The 19,802-nt window shown below is 45.1% G+C and overlaps 1 long non-coding RNA gene and 1 other non-coding gene across 2 annotated transcripts; both read right to left on the reverse strand.

Annotated features, from left to right (window-relative positions):
* Positions 1-7,840: 7,840 nt before the first annotated feature.
* Positions 7,841-7,950, reverse strand: LOC125410751 (U6 spliceosomal RNA). The gene has a single exon (XR_007235178.2). It is a non-coding gene; the product is annotated as a U6 spliceosomal RNA (small nuclear RNA).
* A 2,654-nt stretch (positions 7,951-10,604) lies between these two features.
* On the reverse strand, positions 10,605-19,548 carry LOC125410721 (uncharacterized). The gene is made up of 3 exons (XR_007235172.3): positions 19,452-19,548; positions 16,902-16,987; positions 10,605-12,187 (listed from the first exon to the last, which is right to left on the reverse strand). It is a non-coding gene; the product is annotated as an uncharacterized LOC125410721 (long non-coding RNA).
* Between the last annotated feature and the right edge of the window lie 254 nt (positions 19,549-19,802).

Raw genomic sequence — 19,802 nt, forward strand, 5'->3', positions numbered from 1 at the left:
GCTGTCTTTGAGTACCTTTTTTTTTCTCTTATTAACCACAGGTAGGGGGACCGACTTATATTTGCAAGGAAGCATTTGCCAATCGATACCTTCAAGCTAGTGATCCATGGCGGGCTCTGAGCTTCATTCTCGGAGCAAATGGCCAGAAGCCATGCACCAGATGAGCGACCTTCACTTTGGCTCTGAGTAGAAACACACAGTTCACCCCTGCTTCTGCAGCGCTGGCATCCAGGTCTGGCTTCAGGCACAAGTCTTCTCCTAGAAGAGTGGTCCTAGGGGTGAGGGTGGGGGGTGAAGCCCAAAGGCAATAAAAAGGGAAAACCATCACATTTATTTTTTCCATACTTTGTTGTGAGTCAGTAATCGACTCAACTTGTGTACTCCGACTGGAAACGCCCTCTCACTAGAAAGGGTTTTCTTCCTACTGAGAAGGGCTGTCCTCGTACCAGAACTTGCTCTCCAGTGCAGGCTGGCCTCAGACTTCTGCCTCTGCCTCCAGAGCACCGAGCCTAGTGTCAGCCGCCACACCAGCTTCTCATCCACACTTTAAAAAAAAAAAAAAAAAAAAAAAAAAGGTTAGTATGAAAGTTGGAGTTTGGGGCAATCGCTCTCATTCAGAAGCAGCATGAATTGAACAGAATACAAGAGGGTTGCTTGGCTCAGTTGAAGGGGAGGGGAAAGCCCTTGGTGAACAGAGAAACAGGCTGCTTTAGAGAGCGGTGCTTTAGAAAAACTGCTGGCTGCCTGGAGGCTTTCATAGCATTTGGATGAACTGTTGCACCCCCAGCCCTCTCAGTTCGGTCTTTGAACAGCAGGAGAAACTGGGTCATTACCAGACAGCCCAGATACCTTTTCCTGTGCCCATACATCCAGGCCTCCCCACCTCTACCTCATGGGCCTGTTTGCCCCTCGTATGCTGGCACATACCCTACCTTCCTGTATTAACCCGTTAGTTTCTTCTTACCCATGGGATGCACCAAACCCTCCCTACAGCTGTTTTAGCTACTTGGTGTCTCTAGGGACTACACCTTAAACAATATTGGCACAGTGGAACCTGGCATTTTCTTTCATTTATAAATAAACTCTACTGGGATGGTGGGAGGGGAGCAGTTTCCAAGTGCCACTAGCATGTGGCCTTAGCCCCCTCATTCCCTGTGCCCACTTTTTAGATATAAACTGACTAACGGATATCGGATTGTAGTCCCTGCTCCACACCTCCCCGTCTCCAGTTGCCAAGGTGAGTTGGGCTTTGTGACGGCTGGCCCATAGAGCCTGCCTGCCACATGGATGAGTCGTCAGTCTCCTGATTTGTACGGGAAGACTGGCATGCACTGAGCATTCAGACGGCACCTATACCCGCGGTCTCATGGAAAAGTAAGAAGGTAGGCATCTTAACCATTAGTAGAGTTGAGGCCCTGAGACAAGCATCACCTGCTCTTTCCCAGAAGAAAATAAAGGCAGCTGGAGGATTTCGGAGTAGCTTTCCATAGCTGATCCTGTCGTCGGCTATTCTTTCCCAGATTTTTCTCATCGCTATGATATGGCCTAGCGTACCTCCTCCATGTAAAACTGAGGTTTGGCTGCAAAGGACACAATCCCATGCTGAAAATGCTCTGTGCCTAGCATCAAGTCATTGGCATTTCTGGTATGCTCTTGGAGGCAACACTGGTATGCTCGCACCAAGAGAAAGAGTAAATTCCCTGAGAAACACAGTTCAGCAGATGATGCGAAACTAAATTCTAGTGCAGGACAAGGGCAGGCAAGACAGACTGTTAAAAGCAAGGATGGGATAGGTAAGGGCAAGGGTTGGGGGAGGGCTGCAGAGAAAGCAAGTGGGAAGGACTTGACCTGACACCAAGGGACAAGAGCTGCAAAGGCTTTCCAGGGGTGAAGGCTGGGGGGATGAGTGGGAGCTGGCCAGTGCATGTAGCAAGTGCCAGGAACTGCCCGTCAGTTTGGCTGTATGGGAGCCAGGGAGTGGTTAATGATAAGGCTGAAAAAAAATGGATGGGAGTTCAGATCACAAAGGGCCTCCTAGGCTGGACTAAAAGAGGCACATTGACGAATTTAGCCAAAAGATACTTGAGAGTCATGGAAGGTCTCTAAGTGGAGAAGAGGAAAATAAGATTTAAGGGAATCACTGTGGGGCTCACATGGATGATGGATGGTTGTGCTGGGGCAGAAATGAGGGCAAAGGACTCTCAAGCAAAGCGTCTCTAGAGAGATGCGTTAAGAAAAGTCACACTTCGGCCAGGAACGGCTCCTGTGAGGCAGTGCCTCCGATCTCTCCCTTCCTTCTACACTGGGGCTCCTCAACCTTCCTAATGCTGCGACCCTTTAACACAGTTCCTCGTGGTGTGGCCATCCCCCAACCATCCAAGTATTTCATTGCTACTTCAGAACTGTAATTTTGCTACTGTTCTGAATCATAATGTAAATATCTGGTACGCAGGATATCTGAGATGGGGGTCGAGATCAGGTTGAGAACCACTGCCACACCCTCTGCTCCACTGAAGCTTTGCTAGGAGCCCCGTGACCCAACTGACCATGTGAAGCTCTTTGGACTGCAGTTGCCTGGAGGTTCTCCCTTCCCACCCCTCCCTTTATTCCAGATGAACAAACAGGTGGCCTCTGGATGGAAATTCCTAGTCACTGGAGTGGTGGAAAGTATTCAGCCTACCCCGCGTTCAAATCCTGACTCTCAGCTACTGACCTTTAGCAGAGTGCCCACCTCTCTGAGTTGTAGTTCTCTTGTCAGTTAACTGGGAGACCTGTGTAGATTCCAAAGCCTCTGCCAACAGTGTCGAGCACCCTAGAGACACACAGAGAGAGAAGACATCAGCTATGGGAAACAACTGAAAAGGGGTCCGCAGGGCTTCTGGAGAAACTATAGTATCATCGGCTAGGGTAGCTCAGGACGGATCGTGTGGCTGGAATATGTTATCTCAGCTTTAAAATGGGTTCATTTACCCAGCGGTGGTGGCACACGCCTTTAATCCCAGCCCTCAGGAGGCCGAGGCAGGTGGATCTCTGTGAGTTCAAAGCCAGCCTGGTCTACAGGAGTGACCAAAGCTACACAGAGAAATCCTGTCTCAAAAAGCTAAAATAAATACATAAAAATAAAAATGAGTTCATTTAAGGTTGGAACTACATAGCTCAGCTTATGTGAGGTTCTGAGTCTCATTCCCAGTACTATATAAACCTAGCATGATAGCACATGTGTGCAATGCTGAGAAGAGGAGTAGGATGATTAGACATTCGGAGTCATCCTTGACTGTTCCGTGAGTTCAAGGCCAGGCTAGGCTGCATGAGACCCTGTGTCAAAAGAAAGAAAGAACAGAAGTGTTCCTGTTCATTACAGGTCGTTTTCCACAGGCGCCAGAGGAATAGATGTTCCTCAAAAGGGACAGTGGGGACTTTGACATGTTTATTTACTTTTATTTGGTGCTGGGGTGGAACCCACGGTCTCCTGCATGAAGCACATGCTCCATCATAGAGATAACGCCTTCAGTATTTTTAGAGACTTTGGGGAGTTGCTCGTTTTGAAAAAGAGTCTTGTATAGCCAAGGCTAGCCTTGAACATCTGACCCTCCTGCCTCCACCTCCAAGTGTTGGAATTACAGATAGGCACACCTCTTTTTTTCCCTAATTTCTTCACACCTAGTTTTGTTTTGTGCTGTGGGACAATGGTCTATAACCTGTCACTTGTATTTTAGATAAATGCTGATTGGCCAGTAGCCAGGAAGGAAGTATAGCCTGAGTGACCAGCCAGGAAGTATATGCAGGGCAAGGAGAATTCTGAGAAGACAGAAGTTTCAGTCTGCAGTCCTCACCCAGACGGAGAGGAAGCAGGACACAGAGCAAGCAAGATGTGACTGCCTCATTGAAAAAGGTACCGAGCCACGTGGCTAGCACAGATAAGAATTATGGGCTAATATAAATTGTAAGAGTTAATAAGAAGCCTGAGATACTAGGCCAATCAGTTTATAATTAATGTAGACCTCTGTGTGATTTCTTTGGGACTTAACGACTGCGAGAACCAGGCAGGACAGAAACCTCAGTCAACAGTTTTGAGGTAGAGTCTCTCTCAGCAAAGACTGGCTTGGAACTCACCTTGTCAGCCGGCACTGGCTTGGAGTCAGGGAAACCTTGTTTCTCAGCCTCCTGAGTCCTGGCATTACAGTTGTGAGCTACCATGTCCAGATTTTAAAGCAGACTAGGTAAATGACTCAGGCAGTAAGAGTGCTTGCTTAGCATGCACAAGGACGTGGGTTCAACCCCCAGCACCAAGTAAGCAACACTCAACCAACCGAGCTGCAGCCGGTCTTGGAGCCTTATTCGCAATGGATAAGCTTTTCATGCAGTTACCCAAGGACCATCTCTTCTGCTTTAACTAGACTCAACTGCCACAAAGACAGGGACCGAGTCTGCTGGATTAACCATGGAATCCCTTGACTCTGGTACATGTTATCCACCGGGGACTGTGGCGATGGCTCAGCAGTTAAGGGCTCATACTGACTTTTCAGAAGACCTGAGTCCAGCTCCCAGCCCCCACACTGGATAGCTCCCGATCATGTATAATTCCAGCTCCAGGGTATCTAACACCTCTTCCCGCCTCTGAGGGCATCTGCACTTCTGTGCAAATACCCACACACAGACATATACTCACATAATTAAAAATTAAAACAACATCTAAAAAGAAAAGTAGTTACTGATTGCAAATGGAAACATTAGAAACAAATGGAAAAATAAACTAAAGGGCATCAAAATTTAAACTTCTCTTTTAAAATTATTATATTTATTTAGCGCTAGACATGGTGGCTCACACTTTTATTTTCAGCACTTGGAAGGTAGGGGTAGGTAGATATCAGTTCCAGGACAGCCAAGGCTACACAGACAAAGCCTGTCTCAAAAAAAGTTAATACTGGCTGGGCAGTGGTGGCAAATGCCTTTAATCCCAGCACTCAGGAGGCAGAGGCAGGAAGATCTCTGTGAGTTCGAGGCCAACCTGGTCTACAAGAGCTAGTTCCAGGACAGGCTCTAAAGCTACAGAGAAACCCTGTCTTGAAAAACCTCAAAAAAAATCCAATATATGTATGTAGTATGCATGTATGTATGTACATGTGTAATATATATCACATTTATTTGTTTAGTGTTGGTGCATGTATACATGCCATACTATGCACAACATTTAGAAGTTGGTTTTTTTCCTTCCATCGAATCCTGGGGACTTGAACTCAGGTTATCAAGCTTGGCAGCAAGCATCTTTACCAACTGAACCATCTCACCAGCTCCCAAATTTAAACCTTTAGAGAACAACAGAAAACTATCAAGAAAATGAAAAGAGGTCAGGCATGATAGCAAAATTCCTGTATTCCCAGCTGAGGCAGGAGGATCAATATGAGTTTTAGACCAGCCTGTCTCAAATAAAAGTGAGTTCTGGATGGATAGCTGAGTCAATAAACTGCTTGCTCCACAAGCAAAGAGGACCTGAGTTTGGAATCTCAGCATCTGGGTAAAAAGTCAGCATTAGTACTGTAGTCTGTAGTCCCTTGCTGGGGAAGCAGAGAGAGGTGAATCTCGAGAGCCTGCTGGCCTGCCAATCTAGCTGAATCAGTCAGCTCTGATCTTGTCTCTAAATAAATCAATAAACAAACAAACATGGAGAGCAATTGAGGAAAACACCCGACATCATCGATCTCTGGCTCTATACAGTTGTGCACACAGACACACAGACACAAACACAAACACAGAGACACACACACAGTCTCATGGGATAAAACCCACAGAATGGGAGAAGGTGTTTGTAAACATGTATCTAATAAGTTATCTATCTGGCCCAAGCCAGTGGACTATGACAAGGGTAATCGCAAGTTCCAACCCAGCCTGAATTACATAGTTAGAGACCCTATCTCAAATTAAACGGTGGTATAGATCTGATATCGATCGCATATAAGCTCCTATAAGTTAACAACGCAAACACAACCACCTGATGCTGGAATGAAGAAAGGGCTGGACTACACATTTCTTTGTATGCTTTTGTTGTTGGTGGTGGTGGTTGGTTTATTTGTTTTGAGACAGGGTTTCTCTCTGTAGCTCTGGCTGTCCTGGAACTCACTTTGCAAACCAGGCTAGCCTCGAACTCAAAGATCCGCCTGCCTCTGTGCCCTAAGTGCTGGGATTAAAGGTGTGCACCACCACTTCCTGCCCTTGACTACACATTTCTACAAGAGAAGCATGTGAACGAAAAGCATGTAAAAAGGTGCTCATTATCACTAGGCCATGGAGAAATGGAAATCTAAACTACATTGAGAGGGCTGGGAATATAGCCCAATTTTGGAGAGCTTGTCTAGCATGTATAAAGCCCTGGGTTCCATGCCAGCCCTACATAAACTGGGCACTGTAATGCTTACCAATAATCCTAGTACTCAAGGGAGGAGACTACAGACTTAGTGAATGTTTGGTTCTGGAAAGATGTCTCAGTGATTAAGACCACTTATAGTTTTTTGCCGAGGACCTAAATTCAGTTCTCATTTCCCGTATTAGGCAGTTCACAAATCCCTGTAACTTCAGCTCCAGGGGATTGGCCTCTGCGGGCACCTGCACTCGTGTGTACATACCTACCTAAACACACACACACACACACACCGATTTAAAATAAGATCAATCTTTTAAAAATAAAGGCAGAGACGCTGGAGAGATGGCTCAGTGGTTAAGAGCACCTTCTTTTCCAGAGGATCAAAGTTCAGGTCCCAAGACTCATGTCAGGTGGCCACAACACGACAGCCTGTCATTCCAGCTCTGAACAATCCTATGCCTCTGACCTCCAGGACATCTATTCTGGCCTGGACATACACAAAGACACACACTCATACACCTAATTAAGACTAAAATAAATGGGGCAGAGAGATAGCTCAGCAGTTCAGAGTACTGATTATTCTTCCAGAGGAACCAGGTTCGATTTCCAACACCCATATGATTACATGTTACATGTAAAACCTTATGTAACTCCAGTTCTAGGGAACTCAAGGGCCTCTTCTGGGCTCTGTTGGCACAGAATGCATTTGGTGCACAGACATACATGCTGGCAAAACACCTATATTCATAAAATAAAGTAAAATTAGATTAAATCTTTTAAAAATTAAATCTTTATTTAAAAATTAAATAAACAAAAATAAAAACAGAACAATGGAAGTGGGGGACTTAAAAACAGAACAGTGGGATTTGAAAGCAGAGACCAAACAAGCACAGAGTAACTGAATTTATTAAGAAAAACAGCAACCCAAATCTGCCCTTGTGCTCCCAGCACCGAGAACTGTACGTGTTCATCATGGGTCCCAATCTTGGTCAGTCTATTTCATAGTTGATAGTTTGCTGAAGGACAGGAAGAGACTTGTTTGTGGGAGGCATCTTTCCCCAGCGCCCCGTATCCGCTTCTCCTGCAGGTCTCCTGGCCTGTTTGGTTCCAGGCAGTGAATAGAAGCAGAGAGGAGAGGAGGCCTCAGAGAGAAAAAAGAGAAGTCGTCCCTGCAGACAGAAGAAGATTATGTCTAGAGGAATCATGGCCCTTGACATAAAGGTAAGGCGTCAGAAGGACTCAAGATTCCCTGTTGCTCAGCTCAGTAAGCTAAAGATGTTCAAAGCAGGGCCTGGGGCCTGACAAATGGATCCGTGTGTTCAGTATCACCTGCCAAAAAGACAGAGAAATCTGTCATGCATCCTAAAGAGTTCGTAGCCTGTGACTGGTGATGGGACTCAGTGGTAGAGGCCTTGACTAGCATTCATGAGGCTCTAGGTTCAACTGCCCCCCCACACACACACACAAAAGGAATTTTCTTTAAAATGTCTGGAGTGACTCACAAATTCTCATGTCCTCCTTGCTCAAGGGCCATGTCCATCTTCCCTGCATCATTCTAATTTTAGTGTATGTGCTGTAGAATAGGTGAATTCACAAAAATAATTTAAAAAGTAAAAATTTTGGTTCAAAACAATAATCCAGAAAGCCTACCTTAATGGGCCCTGGTCAATGAGGAGTCCTGGATATAGATTCTTCCTTAAAGATAGGCAGGTCCTTTTGGTATGTGAATTCTCCTGCGCTCTAGGGCCCAGATGGTCAACAAACACCAATGGTATTGGTGAGTTGTTCCATCATGACCTCATTCTATGTAAGGAAGAGTGTCTGTGGTGACCTGAGGGACTGATTTAATCAATGGGGTTGCTTTAAGAGCAGAGTGGAAGTGTCTCTGACGAAAGAATTTTCATCTGTAGACGACAGCCCTAGCCAAGGGCAGCCTATGCCTGGGAGGCTCAGTCTGCCTTTTTTTAAAGGCCTGTCCTAAAGACTTACCCTATGACTTGGTAGAGCCAGGAACTGCCAAAGCCAGTACCTAGTAGTAAATCTCTTCCTGTTTCTCACCGATGAGTTCTGCTTCTCTGGTTGAATTCTAACTTATTAAATACGAGAAAGAAGGGCTGGAGAGCTAGCTGGTTCAGTGGTTAAGAGCACTGACTGCTCTTGCAGAGGACCTGAGTTCAGTTCCTAGCAGCCACAGAGTTGCTCACAACCATCTGTTAACTCCAGTTCCAGGAGATCCAATGTCCTCTTCTGGCTTCTGAGAGCACCAGGCATGCACATGGTGCACATATATACATGCAGACAAAACTCATACATATAAAATAAGTATTGAAAAGAAAAATGTGAGCTATGCTGGGACCTGTAGTCTCCACCAGAGGCTGAGGCAGGAGGATGGTAAAAATATTTTACCATCAGCCTCTGGTGAGGATCTAGTCCAGATGGGCCATGCATCAAGACTACATCTGAAACACACATGTAAACATGATACACTCCAGCACTGCAGCTTGGTGATCAAATTTAAATGTGTTCAGGTCACAAGGCCCTGGTTTTGAATTTCCAGTGAAACACACACACACACACACACACACACACACACACACACACAGAGTTCTTTGAATGGAACATACCTGGCAGCCGGGTCATGACTTCTACAACCATTTTCCAATAAAAAGATCCATAATGGATTATAACATAATGAATGCATGAAATAAACATCAAAAGTTTCCAACTGATATGAAGAAGTTACTATTTTGCTGTTTTGTTTCTTGGAGGCAGGATCTCCCGGAGTTCAGTCTGAGACTAGCCTTGGACTTCTGATCTTCCTGCCTCCATATCCCAAGTGATAGAAAAAATTAATGAATAATTAATTAATGAATTAAAAATAAAAAGTAATTGGGGAAGAAGAGACAAACTTTATATGCAGGAAACCCCCAAAGAATGTGTGCAGATACTTCTTCAAAAAGATTGTACTCCCTACCTCTTTTCTGGTCGTCCCTACCCCATGTCTGTGCATGTGTTTGTGTCTGTCTGTCTGTCTGTCTCTTTGTCTCTGTTTCTGTATGTGTGTCTCTGACTCTGTCTCTGTGTCTGTCTCTCTGAACAGAGGCTAACTAAGTAGCCCTTACTGGCTTCAAAGTCTCTATCCTCCTGCCTCAGCCTTCCTAGTGCTAGGGTTCCAGACATTCACCATCACACCCTGTCCTACTCCTTAAATGAAAGTCGCACCTAACGCGCTAGTTTTCCAGAGTACAAGCAGAAAGGAGAAGGGACTCAACACTGGAGAAACCCGACACCCCGCCTCGGCCAGGTGCTCTAGGTCAAGGTTGACAGGGATACATCATGTGGATGGTATGTTCCCGAGACAGAGCACAAGAAAAATGGCTCTTTCCCTCTGCGATCGTTCTTTCCGAAATGCGCAAGCCCAGCCTAATTGCAAGGAAAATAGCAAAGGAATCCCAAGAGACGAGCATCCTACAGATGCTTGACCAGTAATTTTCCAGGTCAGCAAAGACAAGGGAAGTGGGGGCCTCTCACAACAAAGAGGACTCTAAGGCCATGTTATGGCTGACTAAATCATGACCTCATGTATGGGATCCTGAAATACCAAAGTGAAAAACTGTTTAATGCAAAACGATTGTGGAGAGGTTCACATCTGCAGTTCAGCGCTTAAGACGAGGTAGGCAGACTAGGCAGGCAGACTACTTCAAGTCTGAGGCCAGCCTGGACTACATGATGAGTTCTAGGCCAGCCTGAGGTACACTGTAAAACCTCATTAAAAAAAAAACTGCGGAGAGGTGGTGGTGAATGCCTTTAATCCCAGCACTCAAGAGGCAGAGGCAGGGCAGGGGGATCTCTGTGAGTTCAAGTCCAGTCTGGTCTACATAGTGTTCCAGGATACACAAGAAACCCTGTCTCTAAATAAATAGATAAATACCAGGAAAATGGAATAAACCATGACTTTCTCTGTGGAATCTTCTCAGTTTTTAAAATAAATCTGTTCTAAACATAAGGACTGAAGAGATGTCTTCTTGGGGTTCTGAGTTCAGGTTCTAGCACTCACTACTAGTAGCTCACAACTATCTGCAAGTCCAGCTCCAGGACATCCAATGAGTCTGGACTCTGAGGGTACCTGCATTCATGTACATATACCCAAATTGTGTGCATATGCACGTATGTGTGTGCACGTACACATGTACACACCTACACATACTTAAAAATAATAAAAATAAAAAATAAAAATCGTTCTTAAAATAGCATCTATTTAAAAAATCAGGAAAAGGTTATACAAACAAGTTTCAATATTACACTTCAGAATGAGGAGCTATTCTGCTGATCTTGTTTTTACTTTAATTAAGATACAAATCTGGTGGTTCAAATGAGCAGTAGTTGTTTGAACTTCTGTTGGTCACAACTGTCTTGACTTTTAGCCAATGCTACAAAAAGAAAAGGAAAAAGAAAAAAAAGAAAGGAAAGGAAAGGGAAAGGGAAAAGTAGAAACCACCTGAAAGAAATTGTTCCGCTTGTCTGCCTGGCCTCCTTTATGCTAACAGTTGTTAGTAACTTATCACTTTGCTTGGTACATAATCAACTCATGCGCAGCCATCTATGCGGGATGGCCAAGTACCTGGCTCAACATGCCCAGCATGTGCCTTATTGCCTCTTAGCAGCAGAACAGGTTTATGAGGCAGACCTTCAAAATATCACTGTTCCATGGTGGAGGACGCTAAGACTCCAGAAAGGAGTCAGAGGACCAAGTTTTAACCAGTTCTGGCTCCTAGGCTATCCTCCCCAGGACCCCAAACCCATCTCCAACATCTGAGCTGTGCCCTCCCATCCCTAGGACCCAGGAGCCACTGACTTCCTGTGTGTCTTCCTACTTCTCCTTCCCAAGCCATTATGCAAATGAGTTCTATGTTAAAATAATCCCCCTTCTTCAAGTCCACAGCCTGTCTAAGAGACCGTCTCTCGGGTGCCTTGCAATCATATCTAACTTGGCATACAAACACTGACCTCCCAGCCTGCACTCCAAGAGCTCTAGTTGTCTACCTCTTAGTGCACAGCACAAACCTCTAGCCTGTTGTGCAAGACAGATCCCTGAGCTATGTCGCGGTCACCTCCCTTCTCCTCATCCCTGCTGTCAGTCACACGGTTTTGTTGTTGAGCTGACTAAATCTCCCCGTCTGTCCATCTCATCCCTCTCCACTACCTCTGCCCCAATTCTGTCACCAGTATGCCTCCTCGTCTGAACCGCAGCCTCCGGTGACTCACGGCTCCACACCTCCCCGCCACAGCCCCAATCACGCCGTTCGCAGCGGTCCACACACTCCCCTTCACTCTTTCCTTTTGGCCCCTTTCTCCTACATTACTTCAATTTTTGTTTGTAATCAACCATGGTAGCTAATACTTGTAATCACAACACTCTGGAGGTAGAGGCAGGAAGACTGTCCCAAGTCGCAGGCCAGCCTGGAGGGGCGTTATCTCAAAACACACACACCGTGAACACACAGGAAATGTGACCAAGAACACAAGACCTGTACAGGTTCAAACCAAACAAAATCTCAGCACTGAGAAGGGGAAGTGGACACAAGACCCCACCCCTAACCGAGGAGCTACACGCAATAGATACCTGCTGGGGAAGGGAAACCAGTTGTCTTCAGAGGAGTGACGCTGGACATGCCATTCACACTCTAGGGCAGGCCTCTACATTCAGGCCCAGGAGTATTTGACCAACACAGAGCAAACTCAGTCTCTTTTTGCGAGCTTTTCATTTTGTTTTGCTGTCGTTTGATGGATTCATTGTTTGTTGTTTGTTTTGATTTTCATTTCTTTTTGCTTTTGAATGAAAGACAGAAAAAGGACATGAAGTTGGATTAGGTTGGATCTAGAAGGAGTTGGGGGAGGGGAAAGAATAAGACCAAAATATATTGTATGAAATAAATAAATACACAAAGTAAAATAGTGTTAGAAAGGAAGGGAGGGAGGGAGGGAGAGAGGGAGAAAGGAAGGAAGGAAGGAAGGAAGGAAGGAAGGAAGGAAGGAAGGAAGGAAAGCAAAGACCAGTGAAGTAGTTGAGCAGATAAAGGCCTTCCCAACAAGGCTGCAACCCGAATTTCATCCCTAGGACCCACCTGGTGGAAGAAGAGAAGCAACATCTTTAGATTCTTCCTGGACATTCATGAGCATGGTGCATACATTCTCTACCCCAGCCCCACCCCAAGTAAATGTAAATATGCTTGAATGATTTAAATTATTATTATTATTTAGTGTGTGTGTGTGTGTGTGTGTGTGTGTGCGCGCGCGCGCGTGCGTGCGCTACGGCTCAGTGTGGAGGTCAGAGGGCAACTGTATGGACCCAGTCCTCTCCTTACATCTTTCTGTGGATCTCAGGGCTGGACCTCAGGTCATCAGGCTTGCACAGCACTTTACCTACTGAGCCATCTCGCTGTCTCCCCCAGGCCCCAAAAGTTTAAAGCATACACAGTAACTGTGCATAACTATAAGATACAGTATGATCTATTTTTGGGACAGAATCTCATTATGTGTCCCAGGCTATCCTCAAACTCTTGATCCTCCTGCCTCAGTCTCCTGAATGCTAGAATGGTGGATACACCCCTTCACCTGGCTGTTCAGTGTCATTCTGTGATCCAGGTACGCAGTGTATAATGATCAAATTGGGGCAGTGAGACTATCTACCACCTCGATATCTATCTAAACTCTCTCCCCTCAAGGATTTCTGAAACCCATAGGTTTCAGAAACTCGATAGGCCACTGTGTGATTATGAACCCTTTAATATTGTTCTTGGTTATAGATAGAATCCAAGGTCCCCCCAGGCCTGGAGGCTCCCATGACCTAGCTCCTGGATATTTCCCAGACTCTCACCCATCTTCATTACTTCCTCTGGCACCCCCCCTCCCCGCCCAGTACATCCCCTTTCTGCAGTCCTGGTCCACTGAGTGACTTTCAGTTCCCTAATGTCTCACAGCCTTCTTCTGTCTGCCCTTCTCATGGTCTGTTTCTTCGCTTGGCCACATCATGAGGGCTCCATTTTCCACAGCTTTGCGCCCAAATCTAACGCCTCTTCAGTCTTCGAGGTTCTGGGTGCTCTTCCTCAGCCCCTTCCACGTTCAAGATGGATTCCCAAGCACCTAGTGCCTTCCTCAAAACAGAAGGCTCTGTCTTTGGGGCTGGAGAGATGGCTCAGTGGTTAAGAGCATTGCCTGCTCTTCCAGAGGTCCTGAGTTCAATTCCCAGTAACCACATGGTGGCTCACAACCATCTGTAATGAGGTCTGGTGCCCTCTTCTGGCCTGCAGACATATACACAGACAGAATATTGTATACATAATAAATAAATACATATTTTTTAAAAAAGAAGGCTCTGTCTTTGACCTCCTCTGTCACCATGCAGACTGGAGCCGATGTGGCCTAGATGAACCTCAGCTTTGTTATCTGTGGTGGGGTTTTTGGAAAGAGAAAGTAGGAGCTGGAGGTGCCTGACCTTGAACCCAGATCCACGGGCTTTGTGATCCAGTTACATAGTTATTTTGTGGTGAGTTCTTTATCTTCCTTTCTCATGTCCTATCCCTTTGGTAAATCCTAAGAAGGATCACTTTTCTTTTCCCTCCCCTCCTGCAGTCCCCCTTCCCCTACCCTCAGTCCCCACCGCCACTTCAGTCTGTAACCCAGACTGGTTCCAGACTAGGATTCTCCTGCTTCGGCTTCCAGAGTGCTGAGATGACAGAAGTATCCCCTCACCTGGCTGGGATCCCTGTTTCTAAGAAATACAATATTAAATGCACAGTCAGGGTCACAAATGGGGCTTCCAGGTTCATGTTTCTTAGAGCTTGGACGTCAAACAGAAGAAAACCTAGCCAGGCACAGTGGCGTGGAATTGTAATCCAAGTACAGGGGAGGCAAAGGCAGGAGGACTACCAGTCAGGGGCCCACTGATACAGTGAGACCCTGCCTCAAACAAACAAACAAACAAACAAACAAAAACAAATGAAGAAACCTGAAAATCCCAAAGTGGCCGCAGCTTGTTTGTGGCAGGCTAGGCATAGCTGGACTCAGTCTCAAATGTCTTTCCTTTCCCCTTTTATTTCTCTCCCTCCCTCCCTGTGTCTTTTCCTTCCTTGTTTGATTATTTTCTTGTTTTACTTTTTGTTAAGGTAGGATCTCAGATATCCCAGGCTAGCTTCAAATTCATTGATGACAGAAGTTACAAAATAATCCCACACTAGCTCAGAACTACACAGAGGCCTACAGTAATTATAAACTGGTTGGCCTGTTAGCTAAGGCTCTTATTAAGTAATTCTTACATCTTACATTAACCCACAATTCTTGGCTGTGTTAGCCATGTGACTTGGTATCTTTTATCAGTGAGGTGTTCTCATCTTGCATCCTCTGAGTCTGGGTGACCACTGCAGACTGAGTCTTTCCTCTTCCCAGAATTATCCTGTTTTCATTGCCCCCATTTCTACTTTCTGCCTGGCTACTGACCAATGAATGATGCTTACTGGTTTGCTCTTCATGGCTTGCTCAGCCTGCTTTCTTATAGAACCCAAGATCACCAGTCCAGGGATGACCCCACCCACAATGGGATGGGCCCTCCCCCATCAATAACTAATAAATAAAATGCCTTACAGCTATAGAGTCTTATGGAGTCATTTACACAATTAAGTTTCCCTCCTTTTAGATAATTCTAGTTTGTGTGTCAAGTTGGTATAAAACTAGCCAGTGCACAAATTATAGATTCTAGGCCCAAGCCTCCAGAAACAGGCTACTTCCAGTTCCTGTCTCTTAAGACACTCAAGTCAAGCGAGTTGCCACCTGAATAATAAGGTGTTCTGAAGTTACCATGGGACAAGAAGCTGAAGTCACATAGAGAAGTCTAGGAGGATCAAAGGCTGTGTAAAGAAATGGAAAAGGTCAAGGAAATCAAGCCCCTGTATGTATATGAAGAAACCATCTTGGAAGTGAATTCTTCAGCCTGGGCAGTCCCACTGTCCCCAAACCAAAGCACATAGCCAAGGTCAGCCTGAGTTCTTGACCCACAAAAATGATGAAGACCAAAAACGTCTTTGTTTAGGGCCACTGTGGTTTGGGATAGTTTGTTACACAGAAGTAAATAAATAGATCACATTATTCTCTGTGACAGAAGGCAGTAGATAGACAGCAAGAACACACAGGTTTTTTTGGCAGTCTTCAAAATGCAAGCAAAATGCTATCTCTTCAAGCACAAAGGTTTTGTTTGTATAGAATGGTTCCAGTCTGAGAGTCCCAAGATAAATTGTAAGTATATAGATATGACTATTGCAAATATACATAGATATTGCTATGAAAATTAAAATATGTAACTTCATACTGCACACTAGGGACAAAGACTGTTTCAGACTCTGCCAACCTCCACCCTTACACTTTCCAGTTTAAAGTATGTGAAGTTGAGCTGGCTCAAACCTGCAATCCCAGCATGGAAGAAGGAAAATTGCTGAGTTTCAGATCAGCCTGGACTACATAGTGAGTTCCTTCCAGTCTGTTAAGTGGAGTGAGTCCTGTCTGGTTGATGATGGTGGTGATGGTGGTACTGGTGTATGAGTTCCAGATAGTTGCCTTGGCCTTGGCATTCTCTATCATGGTACTTAAAATAAATATTTATGAACTAATCTCTTTAACCAGGCCTGTGCTTTCCTTTTCTTGTTGTTATTCTGAGACAAGGGCTCATGTGGCTCAGGCTGATCTCGAACTAAATATGTAGTCAAGGGTTGGGCCCCATGGATGTGGATTCATTCCATTTTGACCAAAGGTCAGAGAGTTCAGGTCTATTCTTGCTTCTCCAAGGAAGTGACAGGAGGTTTGAACCAGAATGTGGCTGCCTACAGGATGCTTGGTCTAAGGTGTGACCGCTACATGTCCTGCTTAAACAACGGAATACTTAACTCAGGATATAGTTATTTGATGTCTCAGGTATTAAAAAGGTAATTGCTCTGTTTGTCTTTGTATCATGGTAAAGCAGTCTTTTGCCTTCTCCCCACCTGAATTGGGGTATATAAGCATATGGAAAATAAATACAGCCGAATTCAGTTTCACTGGGTTGTCCTCCCAACTCTATTCTGTGTCGCTTTTTCTTTTGTATCTGTTTTGTCTGCGAAATTTTCTAATCCATACGCCCCTACCCTGGAACATACGAACCCTTCAAAGCTGGACCCCAACAGATGTCATCCCAACATGGGGCTCTGACAGTCAAGGATGGCCTTGAATTCCTGATCCTCTTGCTGTTATTGCCATGGTGCTAGAATTATAGGCATATATTACCACACATGGGTCTATACGTTTCAAGCTGCAAAATTCACTTAATAGGGGCACAAACCACATTTTTTGATGTAGACCTATAAGTATGATGTATTACATATGAGTATTAAAGATAGAAAGAAATGTGGGACTGGAGAGATGGCTTAGTAGTAAGACTTCTTGATCCCTAAGCAAGATTACCTGAGTTCAGATCACAGCACCCTGTAAAAAGGAGAACAATGGGTGTTCATATGCATACCTGTAACTGTAGCAGTGGGATAGGTAGAGACAGGAGGATGCTGAGGTATTGGTCTTCAGCCGGGTTCCAGGTTTCAGTGAGATATTCTGTCTCAAATGAGTAAGACATAAAGTGATAGAGTAAGACACTCAACATGTTCCTGCATACACACATACATCACATGCTCCTGAATACACATACATCACATGCTCCTGCATACACATACATCACATGCTCCTGCATACACATACATCACATGCTCCTGCATACACACATATATCACATGTTCCAGCATTCACATATCATACATACACACACACACATACATATATAGTAAATTTTCCTAAAAGAGAAAATAACGAGGCTAGGTATGGTGGCGCATGCCTTTAATCCTAGCACTCAGGAGGCAAAGGCAGGAGGATTTCTGTGAGTTCAAGGCCAGCCAGGGCTACAGAGTGAGACTGGACTCAAAAAACAAACAAAAAAAAACCACACAAAACAACAAAATATAAAATGAGGGAAGAAATGAGGAAAGGAATGTTGTCGAAAGAAACAGTTTAAGGCCAGGCAGTGGTGGCGCACGCCTTTAATCCCAGCACTCGGGAGGCAGAGGCAGGCGGATCTCTGAGTTCGAGGCCAGCCTGGTCTACAAGAGCTAGTTCCAGGACAGGCTCCAAAGCCACAGAGAAACCCTGTCTCGAAAAAACAAAAAGCAAACAAACAAACAAACAAAAAGAAACAGCTTAAAACAATAAATGACATGGTTTATTCTGGAGCAAATGAGTGGCCAGGTCCCTGGAGCACACGTTTAGGCCTCCCTAAATATAATCGTAATGCTCAGTGTAGACATAGTTTAGTAACAACACAGTGAGTAATAAATGAAGAATACACTGGTAGAACCATCGGAGGAACAGTCACAGCAAGAGGAGGGAAACCTCTGCCCTTGGCTTCAGATGCTAATTCATGACGAGCTTAGCTTTTGGGTGGTGGAAGCTAGTGGCCTGCTAAGTTCATACTTTCCTAAAGGTCTTTCTCTGTTAGGTATGCTACAGAGGTAGGCAAGGAATGGCTATTTGGGGGGCAAAAGCTGGCCCCCAATAAAGTGTAATTAGACTCTGGGCCTGCAGCCTTCCAGCCTCTCCCATCAGACACAGCTTCCCTCCAGGGATGCTCATTCCCAGCAACGGAAGCAATGGAAAAAGAAAGAAGAAAACTGACATGACATGAACTCTTTTATTTTTTGAGACAGGATTTCTCTGTGTAACAGCCTGGGCTGTCCTGGAACTTGCTTTGTAGACCAGGCTGGCCTCAAACTCACAGAGATCTGCCTGCCTCTGCCTCCCAAATGCTGGGATTAAAGGTGTGTGCCACCATGGCCTGGCTTACAAGAACTCTTTTTAAAGACTCCGTTATTTACAGTTTCATAGATCTATCCTCCTGTATGCCCTCCCCCACCTGCTGAACCTCTTCTTCCCAAGAAATCTCCTGCTTATTTTCACTACTACTGGATGTGTGTGTCCCACTGCATTTAATTACAGTTACTTCCTGGCATGAGTGGGGGTTATTTACTTGAGAAGGGCAATTTGTCAGTCGCTACAAGACTGAGGATATCCCTACTCCTCCACAACCTTTAACTGCCTACACTGTTCAGGGGGAGAGGTGTGATCCTATGAACCCCCCCTCCCGACACACACACACAATGGAATGTTGACCGGTCCTGTCTGCTACAGATTTTGCAGAGACCTATTGCTGCTGCGAGTTCGTGGCTGCATCATCTATACCATGACAGCATTGCCCAGCACTCCTTCCCCTCCTCCGGTTCTTACAGCCTTTCTTTCCCTTTTCCATAACTTTCCCTGAGCCTTAGTAAATGTCCCATTTAGGGCTGAACACGCAGCCACTTTGATCAGTTCAGTCTCTGTATTGCCCATTACAGACCAAGGCTGGGCGCAGCATTTATCTATGACTAGAAACATACATGTTTAGGAGGCAGTTTGATACGATGCCCTTTTAGCAAAGCACCATTTAGTCTGCCTCCCCATTAGGACCAATAACTTCCCCAGCTATGGACTTTGGAACAGATTTACATTATTTGGCACAATTTCTTCCTGTGGTGCCAGCCTCAAATCCAATCAGAAAATGATTGCTTACCACTTTGTAGGAACTCCTAAAGACCAAAGAGTAACACTTACTGATTGGCCGGGCACTGGCTTGTTATATTTTATTCTTTTGAATCAGTATCTCATGTAGACCAGGTTGGCCTCAGTATGTAGCTGTGGATGGCTTTGAACTCCTGATCCTCCTGCCCCCATCTCCTAAAGATTATAGGCAGACACAACCACACTCATCTGGCACTCATGCGGCTGCAGTGAGTGCTTTTCTTCCTCAGCCCTCTCCCCACCCCTGGTTATTTATTTTATTTGTGCGTTGTACTGAGGACTGAAATCATGCCCCACCTATAGCTCTGGTTTATATTTTAATATCATGAATCAGCAACAAATTAATAACAACAGGTAAAACTTTGAGACAAGGTCTCTCTCATTGGGCAACTCTGGTTGGCCTAGGACTTACCATGTTGACCTGGCTGGTCTTGAACTCAGAGATCCACTTGCCTTTGCCTCCTGAGTGCTGGGATTAAAGGCGTGAGTCACCATGTCTCACAATAGGAAATATTTTTACAAACACACACACACACACAGTGCTTTTTAGACTCTATCAAAATACAAGTCTCAGAAAGCTGAGAAACAGGTGTGAGGCCAAAGCATAATGGAGTGCCAAAGGCTCCCTCTGGAGGCAGCAGATCAAGATGACAACTCGAAACTCATTCTGAGTTTCTTGGCAGAGGTAACATGCGATTCCAGCGCCCACCCCTTTTTCCTTTGTTTCTTTTCTTTTTTATATATCTTTCTTTCTATGAATGTA

The sequence above is a fragment of the Myodes glareolus genome, chromosome X (genome assembly GCF_982192425.1).
Source record: "Myodes glareolus chromosome X, mMyoGla1.1, whole genome shotgun sequence".
NCBI classification, from domain to species: domain Eukaryota; kingdom Metazoa; phylum Chordata; class Mammalia; order Rodentia; family Cricetidae; genus Myodes; species Myodes glareolus.